Raw genomic sequence first — 8,962 nt, 5'->3', positions numbered from 1 at the left:
AAGTGTGTCAATTTCAATGCAATAAAGTATAAGAAACATCTGTGGCGATCTTAGAACGATAGAGACACAGAGGAACGTATCGGGCGGCAGATCCCGTAAAGTTGCAAAATTACATGCTTCTTGTCGTAAATGTATTCCCTAGTATTGATCCGGACATTCTTTGCAAAAGGTTCCGGTGGGTAGAATGTATTAGGTTGTATCAGAAGGATTCCTGACATAATATGTTGACACAGCGCGAGAGGAGAGGAGAGGCTGGATCTTGTACTAAGGAATAAACTTGGCCACATGTTAGATTTCTCGGTTGGTGAGTATTCCAACACAACGACAGCAAATTGCTGATCTTTACCGTGGACAAAGGCAGGGATGGCACCAGATGGTGCGGTAAACATTTATTTAGTGGGGCGAAATAATACTACTATTAGGGATGAACTCAGTAGCAAAACTGGGAATGGATATCCACAGGGAAATGTAAAATAGGAATGGTTGTCACGTTCCCGATCGTTAATTCCCTATCTTTCTCCTAATTTCCTTTGATTGTGCCGTTAATTTCCCATTTGCTTCTAATTTTCTCTGATGACGACACACCTATTTTCTAACAAGACCGGCCGCATAAGAACTCCAGCGTTACAACCACTAGTCGCTAGATCGTTGCTTTTGCCTGTGTGATAATCAACGCTTCCCGGCCGCTTACCAGCGTGTGTTCTACATTTTGCTCCCGTTTGAAGATTTACCTATGAATCTCCATCCCTCTGTGTCAAGGCTCCGTGTCAAGATCCCTCCTGTTTGCTGTTCAATTTTCACATCCACGTAAGCATCCTAAATCTATCTCCGTGCCTGCGTCCTGCAATTTGGTTCCCTTCCTTCCCTCTTTGCATCAAATGTAGAGTTTACTTCGGGCGTATTTGCATGGGTTAATGCATGATTTTCCTCAGTGAGGCACGGAAAATCGGTAGGATGAAGGAATCATGGTTGCAAGAGACGTGAAACATCCAGCTACGTAAAAGAAAAGAGCTTATTTAGAGTTTAGGAAGCAAGGTTCAGCGAGGTTTTTTAAGAGTCAGGGAGAGAGTAAGGAGCTGAAGACTGGAATCAGGAACGCTCAAGTACTGGAAACCGTCTTGGTGAGTAGGACTTAGGAAACCCCAACGACGTTCTGCACGCCTGTGAACACCAGCAGGATGATTAGATTGAGGGCACAGCCGATGAAGGATAGAGGTGGATATAGATGTCTGGTGCCGAATGATGTAGTGAGGTCTGTAACGTCTACTGCACTTTAGTATTCACCGGTGGGAACAGCCTTAACTTCTGTGAGAACTTCATGAAACAGCATAACATAAGACCATAAGGTATAGGTGCAGAATTAGGCCATTTGGTTTGTCGAGTCTACCCGGAATGGATGATCCAAGCTTCCTCTCAGCCCTAATCTCCCGCTTTCTCCCTGTATAACTTCATGCCCTGACCAATTAAGAATATATCAACATCTGCCTTAAATATACATTTAAGACTTGTCTTCCACAACTGCTTCTGGCAAATAATTCCACAGTTTCACCACTCTCCGCCAAAAAAAAAATTCTACCTTATCTGCATTATAAAAGGACACATCTCTATTCTGAGGCTGTGTCCTCTGCTACTAGACTCTCCCACCAAAGGAAACATCCACGTTATCAAGACCTTTCATCATTCGATAGGTTTCAATGAGGTCTCCCCTCATTTATCTGAATTCCATTGAATACAGGCATCAAACTCGTTTCAGATGGCAAGCCATTCAGTTCTGGAATCATTTTCGCAAACCTCCTTTGAAATCTCTCCCGTTGTAACACGTCCTATCTCAGATGAGGGGCCCAGAGCCCATAGTACTCCGTTAGGCCTCACCATTGCTTTATAAAGTCTCAAAATTACATTCTTTTTTTCACATTGTAATCCTCTTGAAATTAATGCAGACATCATATTTGCCTTTGCGCCTCAGTTTTTTTTTGTATTTCTCTCCATTTAAAAACTAAACAGCCCTTTTGTTTCTTCTACCAAAGTGCATGACTATACACTTCATGACACTGGATACCATTTGCCATTTCATTGCGCATTCTGCTAATCTGTCCAAGTCTTCTGTCGCCTCTCTAATTCGTCAAAATTCCCTGACCCTCCATCTACCTTGATATCGTCTGCAAACTTGCAACAAAGCAGTCAATTCCATTATCTGGATCATTGACATATAACGTAAAAAGATTTTGTCCCAAATGAGACCCCACGGATCATCACTAGTCATCAGCAGTCAATCAGATAAGGCTCCCTTTATTCCCACTCTTAGCCTCTTGTAAATACACCACTGCTTTATGCATGCTAGAATCATTCCTTTAATGACATGCACTCGTAGCTTTTTTAAGCAGCCTCTTGTGTGGCACCCTGTCAAAGACCTTCTGAAAATCCAAATACTCATTAATCGAATCTCCTTTGTCTGTCCTGCTTGTTGTCTCTTCAAAGAATTCCAACAGATTTATCAGACAAGATTTTCCTCTGCGGAAACCATGCTGATTGCGGCCTATCTTATCAACCGCCTCAGCCTCCAACTACATTACTCTGTGACCTCATCTTTAATAATCGACTCCAACATCTTTCCAACCACTGAGGTTAGACTAACTGGCCTATAGTTTCCTTTCTTCTGCCTCTTTCCCTCTTTGAAGAGCAAATGATATTTGTAATGTTCTAGATTTCTGGAACCATTCCAGAATCTGATGATTTTTTAAAAAGATCGTCACTAATGCCTCCGCGATCTCGTCTGCCACCTCGTTCACAACTCTGTTGAATACACCATCTGGTCCAGTTGCCTTATCTACCTTCAAACTTTTTAGTTCCCCAGAACTTCATGAACCCAGACACTTGGAGCGTCCACAATACTGCTAACGTCACCCACACTGAAGACTGGCGGAAAATACCTATGAAATTCGTTCACCATGTCATTGTTCCCCATTACTACCTTTCCTGCATCGTTTCTGCTTTTGCCTCTCTATTACACTTTATGTTTCTGAAAAAAAAAAACTTCTGGTATCCTGTTCAATATTATTGGCTCGCATACTTTCATATTCCATCTTTACCTTATTCATGACTGTTTAAGTTGCTTTAGAGGGAGTACAAAGAAGGTTTACCAGATTGATTCCTGGGATGGCAGGATTTTCATGTGATGAAAGAATGGATCGACTAGGCTCATAATCGTTGGAATTTAGAAGATTGAGGGCGGGGGGGGGGGATCTTATTGAAACGTATAAAATCCTAAAGGGATTGGACAGGCTAGATGCAGGAAGATTGTTCCCGATGTTGGGGAAGTCCAGAACGAGGGGTCACAGTTTGAGGATAAAGGGGAAGCCTTTTAGGACCGAGATTAGGAAAAACTTCTTCACACAGAGAGTGGTGAACCTGTGGAATTCTCTGCCACAGGAAACAGTTAAGGCCAGTTCATTGGCTCTATTTAAGAGGGAGTTAGATATGGCCCTTGTGGCTAAAGGAATCGGGGGGTATGGAGGGAAGGCTGGTACAGGGTTCTGAGTTGGATGATCAGCCATGATCATACTGAATGGCGGTGCAGGCTCGAAAGGCCGAATGGCCTAGTCCTACACCTATTTTCTATGTTTCTATGTTTCCACTCTAGGTTTTTATAAACTCAGTAGCATAAACTGGGAATCGATGTCCACAGGGAAATGTATAATGGAAATGGTTGTCACGTTCCCGATCGTTAATTCCCTATCTTTCTCCGAATTTCCTTTGTTTGTGCCGTTAATTTCCCATTTGCTTCTAATTTTCTCTGATGATGACACACCTGGTCTCTATCAAGACCGGCAGCATAAGAACTCCAGCGTTACAACCACTAGTCGCTAGATCGTTGCTTTTGCCTGTGTGATAATTAACGTTTCCCGGCCGCTTACCAGCGTGTGTTCTAAGTTTTGCTCCCGTTTAAAGATTTACCTATGAATATCCGTCTCTCTGCGTCAAGGCTCCGTGACAAGATCCTTCCTGTTTGCTGTTCAACTTTCACATCCGCGTAAGTATCCTCAATCTATCTCCGTGCCTGTGTCCTGCAATTTGGTTCGCTTCCTTCTCTCTTTGCATCAAATGTAGAGTTTACTTCGGGAGCATTTGCATGGGTTAATGCATGATTTGCCTCAGCGAGGCGCGGAAAATCGGTAGGGTGAAGGAATCATGGTGGTAAGAGGCGCGAAACATCCAGTTACGCAAAAGAAAAGAGCTTATTTAGAGTTTAGGAAGCAAGGATCAGAGAGGTTTTTAAGAGTATCAGGTAGAGAGTAAGGAGCTGAAGAGTGAAATCAAGAACGTTCAAGGACTTGAAAACGTGTTGCTCAGTAGGATTTGGGAAACCCCAAAGACGTTCCGCACGCCTGTGAACACCAGCGGGATGATTAGTTTGAGGGCACAGCTGATCAAGGATAGAGGTGGATATATATGTCTGGTGCCGAATGATGTAGTGAGGTCTGTAAAGTATACTGCACTTCAGTATTCACCAGTGGGAACAGCCTTAATTTCTGTGAGAACATCATGAAACAGCATAACATAAGACCATAAGGTATAGGTGCAAAATTAGGACATATGGTTTGTCGAGTCTATCCGGCATGGCTGATCCAAGCTTCCTCTCACCCCTAATATCCCGCTTTCTCCCTGTATAACTTTATGTTCAGACCAATTAAGAATCTATCAACCTCTGCCTTAAATATACATAAAGACTTGTCTTCCACGGCTGCTTCTGGCAAATAATTCCACAGGTTCACAACTCTCCGCCAAAAAAAATCTACCTTATCTCCATTATAAAAGGACACATCTCTATTCTGAGGCTGTGTCCTCTGCTACTAGCCTCTCCCACCAAAGGAAACATCCACGTTATCAAGACCTTTCATCATTCGATAGGTTTCAATGAGGTCTCCCCTCATTTATCTGAATTCCAATGAATACAGGCATCAAACTCGTTTCAGATGACAAGCCATTCAATTCTGGAATCATTTCCGAAAAACCCCTTTGAAATCTCTCCAGTTGCAACACGTCCTTTCTCAGATGAGGGGCCCAGAGCCCACAGTGCTCCGTTAGGCCTCACCAGTGCTTTATAAAGTCTCAAAATTACATTCTTGTTTAAAAATTGTAATCCTCTTGAAATTAATGCAAGCATCAAATTTGCCTTTGTGCCTCAGTTTTTTTTTTGTATTTTCTCTCCATTTAAAAACTCATCAGCCCATTCTTTTCTTCTACCACAGTGCATGACTATACATTTCATGGCACTGGATACATTTGCCATTTCATTGCACATTCTATTAATCTGTTCAAGTCTTCTGTAGCCTCTCTAATTCGTCAAAATTACCTGACCCTCCATCTACCTTGATATCGTCTGCAAACGTTGCAACAAAGCAGTCAATTCCATTATCTGGATCATTGACATATAATGTAAAAAGATTTTGTCCCAAATGAGACCCTGCGGAACATCACTCGTCATTAGCAGCCAACCAGATAAGGCTCCCTTTATTCCCACTCTTTGCCTCTTGTAAATACGCCACTGCTTTATGCATGCTAGAATCATTCCTTTAATGACATGCACTCGTAGCTTTTTAAGCAGCCTCATGTTTGGCACCCTGTCAAATACTTTCTGAAAATCCGAATACACATTAATCGAATCTCCTTTGTCTGTCCTGCTTGTTGTTTCTTCAAAGAATTCCAACGGATTTATCAGACAACATTTTCCTTTGTAGAAACCATGCTGATTGCGGCCTTTTATTTAATCAACTGCCTCCGCCTCCAACTACAGTACTCTGTGACCTCATCTTTAATAATCGACTCCAACATCTTTCCAACCATTGAGGTCAGACTAACTGGCCAAAAGATTCCTTTCTTCTGCCTCTTTCTCTCTTTGAAGAGCAAATAATATTTGCAATTTCCTAGACTTCTGGAACCATTCCAGAATCTGATGATTATTTAAAAGATCGTCATTAATGCTTCTGCGATCTCGTCTGTTACCTCTTTTACAACTCTGCTGAATACACCATCTGGTCCAGTTGGCTTATCTACCTTCAAACATTTTAGTTCCCCAGAACTTCATGAATCCTGACACTTGGAGCGCCCACAATACTGCCAACGTCACCCACAGTGAAGACTGACGGAAAATACTTGTGAAATTCGTTCACCATGTCGTTGTTCCCCATTACTACCTTTCCAGCACCATTTCTGCTTCTGCCTCTCTATTACACTCTATGCTTCTGAAGAAACTTTTGGTATCCTGTTCAATATTATTGGCTCGCATACTTTCATACGCCATCTTTCCCTTATTAATGACTTTTTAAGTTGCCTACTCTTGGATTTTAAAAGCTACCCAATCTTATACCTTCCTACTTCTTTTTCCTCTTTTATATGCCCTCTCTTTGACTTTGACTTCTCTCGTTAGCTATGGTTGTGTCAAATTTCATTTAGAATACTTCTTCTTCTTTGGGCTGCGCATATCCAGTGTCTTTTCAGATGCTTCCCTGAAATTCCAGCCATTACTGCTCTGCCGTCATCCCTGCCAGTGTTCTCTTCCAATCAATTCTCTGTCATGCCTCTGTAATTTCCCTCACTCCACTATAATACTGTTACATCTCACTTTTGTTTCTCCTTCCCAACTTTTAGGCTGAACTCGATCAAATAACGATCACTTTCCTCTAAGGGTTCTTTTATCTTAAGGTCTCTAACCAGTTCTGCTTCATTGCACAACACCCAAACAAGAATTGTTGATACCCTAGCGACATCAACCATGAGCTGCTTCAAAAAAAAAATGTCCTAGGCACTCTAGCTTTCTTTCTGCTTTTGCCTCTCTATTACACTTTATGTTTCTGAAAAAAAAAAACTTCTGGTATCCTGTTCAATATTATTGGCTCGCATACTTTCATATTCCATCTTTACCTTATTCATGACTGTTTAAGTTACCTTAGAGGGAGTACAAAGAAGGTTTACCAGATTGATTCCTGGGATGGCAGGATTTTCATGTGATGAAAGAATGGATCGACAAGGCTCATAATCGTTGGAATTTAGAAGATTGAGGGGGGGATCTTATTGAAACGTATAAAATCCTAAAGGGATTGGACAGGCTAGATGCAGGAAGATTGTTCCCGATATTGGGAAATCCAGAACGAGGGGTCACAGTTTGAGGATAAAGGGGAAGCCTTTTAGGACCGAGATTAGGAAAAACTTCTTCACACAGAGAGTGGTGAACCTGTGGAATTCTCTGCCACAGGAAACAGTTAAGGCCAGTTCATTGGCTCTATTTAAGAGGGAGTTAGATATGGCCCTTGTGGCTAAAGGAATCGGGGGGTATGGAGGGAAGGCTGGTACAGGGTTCTGAGTTGGATGATCAGCCATGATCATACTGAATGGCGGTGCAGGCTCGAAAGGCCGAATGGCCTAGTCCTGCACCTATTTTCTATGTTTCTATGTTTCCACTCTAGGTTTTTAAAAGCTTCCCCATCTAATAACTTACCACTACTTTCCCTCTTTTATATGCCCTCTCTTTGACTTTGACTTCTTTCGGTAGCTACGGTTGTGTCATCTTTCATTTAGAATACTTCTTCCACTTTGGACTTTGTGTATCCAGTGTGTTTTGAGATGCTTCCCTGAAATTCCAGCCATTACTGCTCTGCCGTCATTTCTGCCAGTGTTCCCTTCCTTTCTATTGTCTTTCAGCCTCTGTAATTTCCCTCACTCCTCTATAATACTGTTACATCTGACGTTTGTTTCCCCTTCCCAAATTTCAGGCTGAACTCGATTAAATAATGATCACTTTCCTCTAAGGGTTCTTTCAACTTAAGGTCTCTAACCAGTTCTGCTTCATTGCACAACACCCAAACAAGAATAGTTGATACCCTAGCGATATCAACCAGGAGCAGCTCGAAAAAACCATCTCGTAGGCATTCTAGATTCTTTTAGTTCCTGGGTCTACCAGATTTTCCTAATCTACCTGCATGTTAAAGTCCCCATGACTACTGTAATTTTGCCCTTTTGTCATATATTTTCTATCTTCTGTTGTACTTTGTAGATCACATCCTTAAAACGAGTCCGGTTGCTCTTTGAACCACTTAGCGGTCAAAGAGCTATCAGTTTCCCTCCGGAGTGTAATAGTAACGGCACCGGCTTCCACCTACTTTGTCTTATCTACTGACTGTCGGAATTGATCGGACAGGTGAGTGATACTTCCCGATTAGTCAGGAATGCAGGTAACAGCACAACTGAGACCTTTCTATGGAAGCAGGTAATCTAAGGACCACCGATATTGCAAGGTTACAATTCGAATAACTATCAATTAGCTCGATCCTCGGGTTAGCACATTCTTAGTGTATATGAGATTTTTGGGCTTCTCGTTAGCCAGCGCTTCCATCAGAAAGGTCATACTTATCAGTTCACAAGACAGCATGGCTGTCATCCAAATCCTTTCTGACTCTGTGATAGCCCTCATACTCCGCCGAACAACATGCTCATCCAGGGCACGGAGGTAGTGTATTTTCGGCTTTGCGTACCCCGGACTCTGCAGCCATGGGAATTCGCATATAAAGTCAGTGTAATTCAGTGTCCAGAGAGTGCCACATTCATGGCGCCATTCAGCGTATACATAGAATTCCCAGGATATCGCTTCTGCGCAAAGTTGCTAGTTCCTCCGAATGAACGGACGTGTGATTATCATGCCACCTACATTGACAATCCCGTCCCTTCCCTGTGCGCTGGGGAATCACTTTCAGATTCGAGAACTTTGGGTAAAACATATCGTAACTGGGGAAATGCTAGCTCGTAAACACCTCCTCCAACGTGGGGTGGGGAGTAGAGTGAGAGGAATGTGGGGGATGTCACTGATGCTGAAGTTTTTTATACCATACTATCAGAGTACTCCCTTCAGGCTTCCCTCACAACAGAATGCCAAAATTCAAGAAGCTGGATAAGTGCCCCCGAATATCGT

The sequence above is a fragment of the Mobula hypostoma genome, chromosome 3 (genome assembly GCF_963921235.1).
Source record: "Mobula hypostoma chromosome 3, sMobHyp1.1, whole genome shotgun sequence".
NCBI classification, from domain to species: domain Eukaryota; kingdom Metazoa; phylum Chordata; class Chondrichthyes; order Myliobatiformes; family Myliobatidae; genus Mobula; species Mobula hypostoma.
This window is presented reverse-complemented; position numbering follows the sequence as displayed.